At 40.0% G+C, this 14,558-nt stretch overlaps 1 protein-coding gene across 1 annotated transcript in view; it reads right to left on the bottom strand.

Annotated features, from left to right (window-relative positions):
* The window catches only part of OTUD4 (OTU deubiquitinase 4), a 91,168-nt gene that overhangs the window by 74,236 nt on the left and 2,374 nt on the right, over positions 1-14,558 (bottom strand). The gene's annotated exons all lie outside the window — the stretch shown is intronic.

Here is a 14,558-nt window from a genome sequence, read left to right as displayed (position 1 = left end):
CGATTTGCACAGGTGCCATTGAAAAGAATGGGCTGTGACTTGTCATGAGACAATGTCCAAAATTGCATGACAAGTCGCACAAATGTGAACAGCGCCTAAACAATGGCCCTAGAATTACTCCTGTCATTCCAGTATGCAGCGTTTCCAACATGTCCTGAGCAATCATAGTTTATGTACACATTTGTGTGCATATTCAAGGGAGGGCTTAACATTTTTTTTTTATATATAATTAGTTTTATTCTGCACTTTATTATTTTTACTTAAAGCGGAGCTCCACCCAAAAGGGGAAGTTCCGCTTTAAGCCTTTTTCCCCCGCTTCCCATTAAGGATTGGTACCTTTGGGGAGCTGGTGGGAGGGGGTACCCAAATTTGACACGTACCCACTCCCACTGCTATCGCCTAGGCGATCGGAAGCGGAAGTCCCCTCCCTCCCCGTAGTCTTCTGGGACACGTGACAGATCCCAGAAGACTACGGGCCATTCAGAAGGGCAGCGCTTCTTGTACATGCGCAGTGGGCACCCAGCTGTGAAGCAGTAAACTGTCACAGCCGGGTGCCCACACTGAAGATGCTGGTGCCAGGGAGAGAAGACGTCCGGTGAAACCAGCAGTGGTGAGGACACTGCTGGACCGAGGGACAGGTAAATGGCTGTATTTTACAAGTCAGCAGCTACAGTTTTTGTAGCTGCTTACTTTTATTGTAATCCTAAAAGGGGAAGTTCTGCTTTATGACTTCCTCTCCACTCTTCTGGTTTTGGCACTTTTTGGAGGGAGGGGGGGGGGGGTTGACAGGTACCCGCTCCCACTTCCGGTATGGAACTTTCCCCCTCCCCCCTGCAACCTTCTGGGACACATCAAAGGTCCCAAAAGGCTTTAGGACCATTTATAAAGAGCAACATGGCTCACGCATGCGAACTGTGAGCACGCAAGGATTCAGAGGCAGCTGCCCACAGTAAACATGCCGGAGCCCAGGACCCAAAAACCAGCGAAGCAGCGGTTTGGGTGAGCACAGTGTTGGACCACTGGACAGGTGAGTACCCTTTTATTAAAAGGAGAAGTACAGACAAAGCTTTTTTTGGCTGTACTTCTCCTGCGGATCACAGGAGTGCAGTTCGTTCTGTACTCCTGTGACCCGTTTTCAGCTGACAGCGGACTGAAGTCCGCTGTCGGCTGATGTGACTCAACTGGTCCAGGCTGGGGAAAGATCCCGACTGTAAAGCTGGGATCCACCCCAAAGTCTGGAGCAGCACCTGGCTCAGCCTCTCATTGCTCCCTCTCCCTCCACAGCCCATCTGTTCAGTGAGCGCTGGGGGGGCCGAGCAGACCGGTGACTGACAGTTCCCCTCTGTGCTCAGAGCAGCTGTGAGAACTCAGCGATCATGTGATTGCGGAGTTCTCACCCTTAGAGCCGGCAGGGGGACAAATGAAGCATCAGACAGATGTTGTATCCACCTAGATAAGTATAAATAGGGGAAAAAAGCCCTACTTCTCTTTTCAAAGTCAGCAGCAACATTATTTGTAGCTGCTGACTTAATTTGTTTTTTTAAATAGGCTGAAGAATGTCTAACTTTGTGATTACAATTGTTAAAAATTGTCTTGAAATGGTATTAACCCCAAAAATAAAATTTAATATATTGCAGATTACAAATTCTTAGATGTGATGGCTGCATTAGCTTTCTTTTTTAGGCCCTTTTCTTTTACTTTCACCTGGTGATCCAGCCATTAAGTGTTATTTTTCAGCTTCTTTTAGGCAACCAAGTGGCCTAGCAAGGCAGAGGGTTGAGATAAACCATTCCACACTGACATGGGTGCTTGCCGTGGTCAGATTTTATTTGTGTCACTAAAACCTTTAACCCAAAAGGAAGGGAGAAAAAAAAAAAAAGTGTTGCTATTATTCCTTAAAAAAAATGTTACCTGGACTTCATCTTTAAGGCCCCATTCACACCTGAGCGTTTTGCAGCTCGAAACTCCAAAACGCTCAAGGGAAAAAAAAAAAAAAATCTCCACTCCAACTCGTCTGAAGCAGAACGCCTGAAGCTCAAAAAAGTTTTGGAGCTACTTTTGGAGCTCAAATTGGGCAGATTCACATGTTTTTATTGCCATAGAAAAGAATAGAAATGCACGATTGGTGTTTTTGCGCGATTTTCTGCTCAAATGAAAAAATAAATAAAATAAATGAGTAAAATAAATACACAAATAAAAAATGATAAATCATAAATATTAATCCCTAACCTTAAAAAAAATGAATAATACAATTATTGGTATTATTTTATAACTTTTTTAGGTTTTAGGATTTTATTGGGGTTAAGGTTATGGGTTAATTATTCTGAAATAATTACAGGTATTACGATTATTTGTGTATTTATTTTATTATTATTATTATTATGAATGTATTCTTTTGTTCTTTTATTTAGGGGTTTATATTTGTATTATTATTGTCACCCGAACAAAAAATAAATAAGAAAATAATAAATTACTATAAATAAAGAAGAAAATACATAAAATACTAAGCCAAACAATAATCCGAACTCTAACCTCTTACCCTAATAAAAAACAAAATAATAATAAATGAATAATAAAAAACGAAAAGCTGATAGAAAAACTAAAAAATAACAGAAAAACCTAGCAACAAATGAACAGATTTTTTCTATATTGGCGAATAAAAAAAAAAAAAAAAAAAAAAAAAAAAAAAAAACACACCAAAGCTCAAAAACTGCTAAAAAAAATTGCTGAAATCACAAAAAAAAAAAAAAAAAAAAAAAAAAAAAAAAAAAATCACTGTAAAAATATGCACGAAAAAGCTGAAAAACACTATGCTCAGATGTGAATGGAACCGAAGACACTGCGCTACCACAAATTGACAATGCTGCTGTCCAAAATGGTATTAATTGCTTCTGTTTCTATAGAGGAGACACCTTTAAAGTGGAGTTGCACTGCATCTGAGCATCACAAACCAAAAATGCTATTTAATTCATTTATAATATTTAAAGCAAACTCACCCATCCATCCATGTCTCTATTTTTTATTGTACTGAGAAATCACTTTGAAAACCACCCTCTAGCATTTCTGCCAGTGGCCATTTTGAGTAAGGGGCAGATGATTCATGTATCATTTACTTCCTGAAATCCATCTGCCCTTAGCTCAGGCATAGGCTGTGCTGAGAACCCTGCCTCCCCTTTTGAAGACTGCTGGGATGTATGACATAATTTGCCTAAGCATGGGAACCAGGAAGTAACTAAAGAAATGTAAAAAAAAAAAAAAGGTTAAACACAAGTAAATGAGATATACAGTTGTGACCAAAATTATTCAACCCCCACTGAAATTGAGTGTTTTGGCCAGTTTGACATTGCTTTTGATCATTCAGTCATCTTGCTTACATTTACATTAAAGAGGCACTTGTAGGTCAGACAAATATAACATAACAGTTATAATGAAATAACCACAAATGTCTTTTCTGTGCTCACAGCATTATCAGTTTTATTCAACCCCCAAGTGACATTCAATCTTAGTACTTAGTACAGCATCCTTTTACAGTTATAACAGCTTTTAAACGTGAAGCATAGCTTGACACAAGTGTCTTGCAGCGATCTACGGGTATCTTCGCCCATTCTTCATGGGCAAAGGCCTCCAGTTCAGTCACATTCTTAGGCTTGCGCACTGCAACTGCTTTCTTTAAGTCCCACCAGAGGTTCTCAATCGGATTTAAGTCTGGTGACTGCGATGGCCACTCCAAAATGTTCCAGCCTTTCCTCTGCAACCATGCTCTAGTGGACTTGGAGGTATGCTTGGGATCATTGTCCTGTTGAAAGGTCCAACGTCTCCCAAGCCTCAGGTGTGTGACGGACTGCATCACGTTTCCATCCAATATCTCCTGGTACTGAAGAGAATTCATGGTACCTTGCACACGCTGAAGCTTCCCTGTACCTGCAGAAGCAAAACAGCCCCAAAGCATGATTGACCCTCCACCATGCTTCACAGTAGGCAAGGTGTTCTTTTCATCATAGGCCTTGTTCTTCCTCCTCCAAACATAGCGTTGATCCATGGGCCCAAACAGTTCTAATTTTGTTTCATCAGTCCACAGAACACTATCCCACAACTTTTGTGGTTTGTCCACATGGCTTTTGGCATACTGCAGTCGACTCTTCTTATTCTTTGGAGACAGCAAGGGGGTACGCCTGGGAGTTCTGGCACGGAGGCCTTCATTACGCAGTGTGCGTCTTATTGTCTGGGCTGAAACTTCTGTACCCACATCTGACAAATCTTTTCTCAGTTCCTCAGCAGTCACACGGGGACTTCTCTCCACTCTACGCTTCAGGTAGCGCACAGCAGTCGAAGTCAGCATCTTCTTTCTGCCACGACCAGGTAGCGTTTCAACAGTGCCCTTTGCCTTGAATTTGCGAATGATGCTTCCTAAGGTGTCTCTTGGTATGTTTAACATCTTTGCAATCTTCTTATAGCCATTGCCCTTCCTGTGAAGAGAAATCACCTCTTCTCTTGTCTTCCTGGACCATTCTCTTGCCTTCACCATGTTTGTAACCACACCAGTAAATGTCTAGAAGGAGCTGAGTATCACAGTCATTTTAAAGCTGCCTAATTGGTGCTTATTATGCTTGATTGCTGCTCGGTGACATCCACAGGTGTTTTCAATACCTGATGGAAAGCACCTGTATGAACCTCTGTTCTTCAGAGTGGTAGTCTTTAAGGGGTTGAATAATTGTGGCAATGAAGAAACCACATAAGAACCATTTACTACTGTATTACATAAACAATTGATGTCATTTTAGTTGCATTTGGGTAGTTACAACGTCCTTGTAGGATTTGATTCTGAATACAATTCCAAATGTACACTATAGTCCCTAAACCCCTTTACAGCATTGGGGGTTGAATAATTTTGGTCACAACTGTACTTCCCTATCTATGTACTAATGTTAGCAGCATAAGGATTAAAAATATTCCTTTGAGAGAGAGGTTCCGCTTTAACCACTTTTTTTTTTTTTAACCATTAGAAACAAGCAATAGGTTAATTTGTCACAGAAATATGAACCTCACTTCACTTTAAACACTATAATAAGTATTGCCATTGTAACCAATAATAACACAGCAAAAATAGGAAAATTCCCAAAATATGGGAACAAGATAGGGGTTACTTCTAATGACAAGAATAGTGACAGGATTACTAGAAGAAAAATTGATTTTGTGATATAAATTTGATATAAAAAAATCCTCCAAAAAGGTAAAAATGTACGAAAAAATCTCCAGCATTATGAGGAAAAATTGACGGGCTTACAACATGTGTAGACAAAACACTAAGCAACAGACAATAAAAAAATGGGTCCTGACACCAAAATCAAACCAATCGTGGGATTATACCACAGTAACATCTGCATATAAGTAAATAAAAAAACAAACAAACAAGGTATCTCGCATGCATGGATTATTGGGAACTGTAGAAGAGCCATAGCATAAATAATGGTCCCATATTTATATTTTAATGAACTAAATATGCAGTCTGTCCCTATAGTGGGTGTCCCCACAGGAAATGTGTATCTATGTAAGAACTGATAAATCCCAAACAAAAAATGTAATAATGCAGTATCAGTCCTTCCCTAAATGTAGCAGCTTACTACCCAGAATGATGTTTCCAAACTGAAGATAACCATATATACAAGTTCTTTCCCAGGATTTGGGATGGTGAAAAAATGATAGTGACACTGACTGCTGGAATACGTATGTTAAAAAACACCTGTTTAGCCATGCTTGCATAACGCGTTTATGCGTGTTTATGTTTAGAAGCATTTTTTAAAGATAAGCACAGGAGAACCTACCAAATGCCCAGAATGCACTGAAACGTGGTAAATTATTAACTATTTCAGACTGTTTTAGAGAAATACAGAGAGTAGAAGCAGAGACAGCAGTATGTGTTGAAATTAGCTTAGGTGTGAGTTGCTCATTAACATTTCTTTTGTTTCCAAGGGCGGGAAAGGTGTCTGCTGGAGTGAGTCATTAAAGTCACCTGGCAGGGGGTCTATATGAGGAATTTGAGGTGTGAATGGTCATTAACATATCTTTTGTCTACAAGGGTGGGAGAGGGCTGAGGTGTGTATTGGTCATTACAATGTGTGACAAGCTTGGTAGGAACATCCTGTGTTCAGTGTTTTGTCCATCCAAGTACCCTGAAAACCCTTTGCATGCATTTTTCTTGATGAAAAAAGGCTCTGGACAGCATTGGGAACTGGAAGAGTTGAAAAAAAATTTCAGACGCAAACGCTTATAAATGCAATGTGCTGCATTTACAAGCGTTTTGTGTTTGAAACGCTGATAAAATCGGCTGCTGAACGGAAATTTTCTGCATTAAAAAAACGACTAAACTCAAAGCTGAACAGCTCCTAAACGTGAGTTTATCAGCTGCAGTGTACAGTTTATCAGCTGCAGTTATAATCCTTTGGGTCTGTGCAATTGCGTTTTATATGCAAGGACTGACTTACTGGAATTCCTTCTTTCAACCATTCAGTATGGTGACTATCAGCTCTTAATAGCGTATAGGCTGCTGTCTCTTTTCGACAGGTATTTGTAGATAATACACCTTCCCTTACGCTTATGCACAGATCCAAAAACGGAGGAGATCTGGGTTTGATCAAAAGTATAGGTTAAATGGATATTTTGTTAATTCCCATTTAAGTGTGACATAAATGTATGTAGCTCATGTATTTCACCCTTCCATATCATTAACACATCGTTTGTACATGGCCAAGATACATCGAGGAGGTGTCTTCCTCCCATAGTCCAAGATGGAGGCAGGCATAGGCCAGTGCCCAAGGTGCCCCATAGAGGTACCCCTATCTTCCTGATAATACTTGTTCAGGAAGTTGTCTAATGCAAATGTTAGCAGTTCAGCAATAAATTCATTCTGTGGGCCACCCTCAGGATAATTATGAGTCAAGAGTGTCTTTACTGCTCTCAGACCCCACAGGTGGGGTATCGAGGTGTAGAGAGATTCAACATCAACCAACCTTCCTCCACCTTTATTTTATCCATCTTAGCCAGCACATCTTGCGTGTCCTTTACAGAAGATTCTAATTTTGTTATCTCTTTAAGTAAGGAATCCAAATACCCACGTATTCTTTCCATGGGATCCTTCACTGCGGGGACTATGGGTCTCCTGGGTGGGTTCTGTAGATTTGTGTGTACCTTTGGTATTCTATAAAAAGGTGGGTTAGTTGAATTCATTTACAAAGATATTCAAATTCACGTTTAGTTAGGGGGCCATCTTCTTTTGCCCAATGATGTTTCTCAAAAACACTGACCAAATCAGAGAATGGGTTGTGATCAAGGATTAAGTAAGAAGTTGAGTCTCATAACTGACATTTGACTTTTTTGGTAAAAGGTTTCATTCATCAGGACTACATTTGCTCTTTCATTACTCCTCTATAACAATTTGTTTTGCATTTTTAGTTCTTTCAGGGCCTTGCTTTCAGCACGTGAAAAATTATCAAGGCCCTTCCAAGTCAAACCAATACTTTCCAAATCAGTCCGTAGCATTTCAAGAAAGAGGTCCAATCTTTTATTTTTACTCAGGGAGGGCATCTTTGTAGATCTAATTTTTAAATCTGCCCTTCTTTTTACAATAGTGTATGTTTGTTCGTCTTCTTCTTTAACCTCCGGAAGATTTATCCCCTTTCATGACAAGGCCATTTTTGGCTACACGGTGCTGCGCTACTTTAACTGACAATTGCACGGTCATGCAACACTGTACACGAATAAAATTTAAATAATTTTTTCCCCACAAACAGATTTCTTTGGTGGCATTTTATTACCACTGGGGGTTTTTTTGCGCCACAAGTGAAAAAAAGAACAAAAAACAATATTTTTTACTTTTTGCTATAAAACATCAAAAAATAAAATTTATTTATAAATGTAGGCCAAAAGGTTTTCTGCTACATGTCTTTGGTGAAATAAAAAATCCCAATAAGTGTACATTAACTGGTTTGACTGAAAATTATAGCGGCTCATTTAGGCTACATTCACACTGGCGAATTAGACCAGTGCGAACTGTAGAGGCAGGAATCTTCTGTTTACAGTTGAAGATGAGAGCGGCTAGGTGCAGCCACCAGCCCCATTCACTCCAATGACAAGCTGCCAGCAGCCAAATCTGTTCACGCTCTCCGCGGAGACAATGGTAATTGCTACCGTTTGCACTTTTGTGCATTTAACAATTACTTCAGGTAATCTTTGGCTGTGCAGAGAGCCGAAAATAGCTGCAGCCACTAGCGACCTGTTATTAGAGTGAATGGGGCCAGCGGCAGCAACCTACCTGGTCTCATACAAAACAGCTAGACCCTAAAACCCCACAGTTATGGCACTGCCCACTGAACGCACATTTGCAAAAATGTGTCTTAGGCGCGTTTTGGAAGCTACTATTCTCCTGCCAGGAGAAAAGCGTTTAGAAGAGCTGAGCAAATGCCCAGTGTGCATGGAGCCTTAATGTGATCGGATATGATATTATATTGTATTTTCAATTTTAGTGGTTCTACAGTACAACCAGATGGAACAATAAATGACTTTCAGCAGTATTCTCTACATGGTTTGTAGTCTTCGTGCATACACCAAAATAGCTCCATGGAAACAGGTAATAACTGAGAATGTTCGTTTCAATAGCATAATAATTCATGTTTTTTCAGCCGTGGCAATGTGTATGGGGCTGTCGAGTGGCTAATGCTTGGTTTTGACAACAGATGAGAAAAGTAAAAAAAAAAATAAAGTGCCTCAACCACCTGTTTTTGCCACCTGACAGTACTCATCTAAAAAAGGGGCCTAGTAACACTGGGTTTAGGTACCCGTCGCAGTCTTCAATATTCCCAAGTAAACAATGCTGGCAAAGTGAAGTCAAAAATCCCAAGCTGTATAACACTTTCAGGTTCATGATGAAAGTAGTGACGCAAAAAGTCGATGACTGTAAAGCTTGCACTTTAAAAAAATGTCAGCTAGTTAAATTCAAAGTGACATATTACCATAGGTTCACAGTAAAGGACATCAGTTTCCATGACAGGGTAATACTGCAAATGAAGGGAAACAGAAGGAATAAGAACAGCTGAACAACATCTGATGAATCCATGAATTAGGAATGAACAAATCCAATCACTAGTTCAGTTTGAGCAGCATTTGCAAAAGGTCAGTTCCCGGAAAGGCAACTACCTAACCACAGTCTTCAGATTCACCCTTTACCTTTCCACTATTTGCGTGCCATTTACAGGAAGCTGCATGCTATTCTGAGACATGGATTATAAACCCATAATGCAGATCTCATGTCAATAATGCATGCGACCCAACAGGGAAACAGTGTTGCCCAGCGCACTGCAAGAAAATGCAGTATGTCTACATTTTTCTGCAGGACACTGCAAATCATTGTTCCACTGTGGTGTGAACGTGGCACATAGGAAACAACAGTTTTCTATGCGCCCTTGAGATAACTTGCATTGATACAGAGATTATTGCAGGTCACTGCACATAGTGTGAACGTGCCCAATAGTATTGCGCAGAAGCCTGGGAAACCAGAGAGTGAAATGGAACATGTACTATTCAGAATACCAGTGACTTTGCACTCAATTAGCTTTTTCTTTAAGACTTTAGTCAATCAAGAGCCACCGTCACCTGAACCACAGATTTAGTTAACCAACCCTCATGTATTGGCCTATACACCAACAGATAGAAGTCTGGTTTTCTGTAAAAAAAATATAATAAAGGAGTTAAAGGAAGATAAGCTGAAAGAATGTGGTGTGTCAACTACTGAAACTTAGCTCTTGGTGTGGGGGGGAATGCAGTACAATGTTCTGGAGAATGAATTCAGAGAAAGCCATTATAACCTAGAATCTTGTTTTAACTTTGGGACATGTTCTGCTAAATGTACAGGAACTATAAAGTGTTCATACAATAAAAATGTCTCAGATCATATAAAATCATAAGAAAACTCTGATCATAAATAGTGAATATAAATAGTCCGTGGCACTGCAGGTCACAGACGTGCCAAGTGGTACATGTGTGCTTTTTAGCAATATTAGTGATTATACATAGTCCATGGCACTACAGGTCACAGCAATGCCCGGTGATCGTGGAACTACAAGGTGCAGCAATACCAGCTGGGATGCTCAAGATCCAACATGGGAATATATCACCCCATATGGATATGCACTCCCCAGAATACTACTTGTATAATAGCATTAATGCTGATCCTTATTGGGGGGGGTCTCAGGAAGCCATAAATAGGGACTGGACTTCACCAGGGTCAGGACTATGAAAAACCAGCAAAGGATCCTCCTAGGGGGAGAAGCTCACCACAGGAGCCGAAGGTATGGCAATACAGTGTAGTATTTATTGTAAATAGTTAAAAATAATCCACGTGGACACAGCAAAGAGTTAAATGCATAAAAGCATACCAAGATGGCCGCTGCTCCGCACTCCTGCCGCGGCGGTGTGACATCAGCACGCAAGGCTCACCGAACGCGTTTCGTGCGCACGCACATCTTCAGGGGCATGCATACTGATCTAAAATACACACACACACACACACACACACACACATATATATCTCTATCTATATATATATATATATATATATATATATATATATATATATATATAAAATAGTGCCACAGACTATTTATGTTCAGATTTTTTAGAGTTCTCTTATGATTCTATGATTTTATATGATCTGTTTTTATTGTATGAACACTTCACATAAGCATTCTATGATTGCATTTGTCGCTTATGCTTTAGTGCTGCACTTACATTTGAATCGATTACTGTGGGTTTGTTACCTTGCCTTTTGTGCTAGCAGCTACCATATTATCTGCGCTTGCCTTATATCTTGTGTTATAGGAACTATAGTGTGTTTACGACCATCCTATACTGAGCGAGTAGGTACAAGCTCTACTCAAGGATACATGTAACAAACAGGTGATACAAATTGCCACTGGCAGTTTAATACTTCATGAATAAACATTTGAAATTCTTTCATGGACTCTCTGACATACTTAAAAGTGATAATAAACACATACGCCATAAAAACCTTTATATGTCCTGCCAAAGAGTGCCATTCATGTTTGTGTAGTTCATATTAAAAAATGCAACTAAGTACCTGTATGCCACAGCTGTATAGAGTGGTTACATGATTCATACCTAATGCTGAGCCAAGTCTTGGGAGAGATCTTAGGAGGGGCTTCCATTCCCCTTGGAAGCATGAACTATGACCCTTGTGTCCAAACAGTGTTGATTGCTGCTGTCTTGATCACATGACCCACCCCCACACTTCCCCAGAGAAAAAAAGTCTTCAAAAGATATTCTAGAAAAATACATATTTAAAGCGGATATATTACCCATAACACCTTGATAAAAAATAAATGTTCTTTAGCAAAGAATATACATTCCGTGTTAATAATTATGCTACCAAAATTAGTGTGTGCTGTAAATTGCCTCCAGCATTGTTCCTGTTTCTTCTTACTGGAGGCTGCCATTTTGCTAAAGCCCAGAGCCATTGAGCAGCAGTTTTTAGGCTGTCAGCAGATTGGCCTCTACATTTTTGACAGGGTGCCTAAAAACAGAACAACTGAACATGAGCGAAGCAGGGTGATACAGTGTATTACTGGATTTTAAACAGTATAGGCATTTATTTGTAAAGTTTTACATAGCTAAACTGCCAGCCTGAAGTGATCTAGCAGGATATTAGTTTCTGATTAAAGTTCCATTTTAACATTATCGGTACATCCTTGTACAAAATGATCAAACAAGCACATATCTGAAACCCAAGCTTTGGTATTCTTGAGTAACAACATGGTGTGGGTGGAGCTACACATCCATGATAATCTCTTTCACTATCCTAAGCACTATGTTTTGCTAGTTAGTGGGCATTGAGAAGGAGGGAGGATGTGGGCTGTCATTCATCATCTGCATATACATCCACATGTATGATGTGACAGTCATGTGACCTGCACAGCTCCGATCACAGAGGAAATGTCCTTTATTTAAACACAGAAAACAGAGCATGCTCATTGTTGCCACCTCTGCTCTGTAGATTCGGCAGCTGAATTGGGGACAGTGAAAGATGGGAGGATCAGAGGCTCGCAGGAACAACCAGTTTTTTCTTTAACACAATGCTGTGGATTAACCCCTCAGGTCCCAGAGTGAGTATGACAAGAATGCATTACTGCATATACAGTCAGGTCCATAAACATTGGGACATCTACACAATTTTAACATTTTTGGCTCTATACACCACCACAATGGATTTGAAATGAAACAAACAAGATGTGCTTTAACTGCAGACTGCCAGCTTTAATTTGAGGGTATTTAAATCCAAAATCAGCTGAACGGTGTAGGAATTACAACAGTTTGCATATGTGCCTCCCACTTGTTAAGGGACCAAAAGTAATGGGACAGAATAATAATCATAAATCAAACTTTCACTTTTTAATACTTGGTTGCAAATCCTTTGCAGTCAATTACAGCCTGAAGTCTGGAACGCATAGACATCACCAGGCGCTGGGTTTCATCCCTGGTGATGCTCTGCCAGGCCTCTACTGCAACTATCTTCAGTTCCTGCTTGTTCTTGGGGCATTTTCCCTTCAGTTTTGTCTTCAGCAAGTGAAATGCATGCTCAATCAGATTCAGGTCAGGTGATTGACTTGGCCATTGCATAACATTCCACTTCTTTTCCTTAAAAAACTCTTTGGTTGCTTTTGCACTATGCTTTGGGTCATTGTCCATCAAGCACATCTTGTTCTTGTTTGTTTAATTTCAAATCCATTGTGGTGGTGTATAGAGCCAAAAATGTTGGAATTGTGTCGATGTCCCAATATTTATGGACCTGACTGTACAAGCAGATTTTATTCTTGTAGGTTTAGTGCCACTTTAAAGCAGAACTAAACCATCAGATTTATATCAGAACTAATTCCAATTACTTTAAAGGCATGTAGCGAATGACAACTATCACAGTTACTTGTACTCTCAACTGAATTGTCATGCCATCAAGTGGGTATCATCGTAACTGTTCACATGTGCAGCACCATGGTACATGCAGATCAAACAAAGGCTAAGATGGCAGGTTCCTTGGCTGTAAAGGATAGGAGGGTTTACAGTGAAGGAAAACAGGATTTGATCCCCTGCTGATTTTGAATGTTTGCCCACTCACAAAGAAATATTCAGTCTAAAAAAAACAAATGGTAGGTGTATTGTGACACAGAGACAGAATAGCAACAAAAAATTCAACAGAAATGCATGTCTAACAAATTATGCACTGATTTGCATGTTCATGAGGGAAATAAGTATTTGATCCCCTATCATTCAGCAGGATTTTTGGCAACCAGGGGTCTTTCATACAGGTAATAAGCTGAGATTAGAAGCAGTCTCTTAAAGGGAGTGCTGCTAATCCCATTTTGTTACCTGTATAAGACATCTGTCCACAGGAGCAATCAAACAATCAGATTCCAAACTCTCCACCGTGGCAAAGACCAAATAGCTGTCCAAGGATGTCAGGGACAATATATATGTATATATATGTGTACAGCCAAATTTCAAGCAATGTACAGGGAAGGTGGTTGCACAGAAGTCTGTCTACTAATCAACTTCATTACAACCACCTTGTCAGGTATTTCCCGATTGGTCAGTGCCACCAATTATAGCTGGCAATACTGATCAGTGTGTTTTGACGGTGAGGAGGGCTCCCCACCATCAGAACACAATAGCACAGTGGGAAAGATTCCCCCATTCACCTCAAATGTGTGAATGGGGGTCATTTGTTTTTCATTCAACTAGCTGGTTGAACACAAAAAATGATCAATGTATGAGTTGCCCTAGGCTTCAGCTGCTTAAATACTGGAGTGCAGATATATAGGAGATGATTTTATTGGCTTGGTTTTAAAGGTGCAGGCTTCAAGGCTAAAATCCTGATTCTGGCTTCACCAAATAGCAAGTTAGAGATCCAGAACAAACATGCAGCCAGTAGACACGTGCTCTGCAAATCAGTTCTAGGTCATTGATAGCTTAACATGCAGTCTCCCATGATGTCTATCTAAAGCACCCACCTGTCAGAGTTTCATCATCTTGATGACGCTATTAAAGAAGATCTATCATTACAGTTGTTGCCATTCTTCTGCACCCCCCCCCCCCACCCCAACTGGACAAAATACATACATCAAAGTGTTAGTAAATGGAGGAAAAAAAACTTCCCGGCCCCTTGAAAGGTAATGTCATAATGTGCTAGTATGCATCACAAACTGTACCATTTTAAGAAAAAATAAGGTAGTGCATCTATGACAACAGCATGGCTTCCTAGTAGAAGAGTCTTGGTGCTTACTGGCCTGCCTGCAGTCCAGACCTTTCACAATTTGAAAATATTTGGCACATCTTGAAATGAAAAATACGACAAAAGATCCAGGACTGCTGAAGAGTCAGAATCCTATATCAGGCCAGAATAGGATAACATTTCTCTCCCAAATCTCCAACTGGTCTCCTCATTTCCCAGACATTAACAGAGTGTTATTAAAAGAAGAGGGGATGCTGCATCGTGGTAA

Source organism: Staurois parvus, unplaced genomic scaffold (assembly GCF_062004578.1).
Source record: "Staurois parvus isolate SC_StPar_1 unplaced genomic scaffold, SC_StPar_1.0 ptg000090l, whole genome shotgun sequence".
NCBI lineage: Eukaryota > Metazoa > Chordata > Amphibia > Anura > Ranidae > Staurois > Staurois parvus.
The sequence above is the reverse complement of the archived record's forward strand: the minus strand, read 5'-3'. Positions and strand labels throughout refer to the sequence as shown.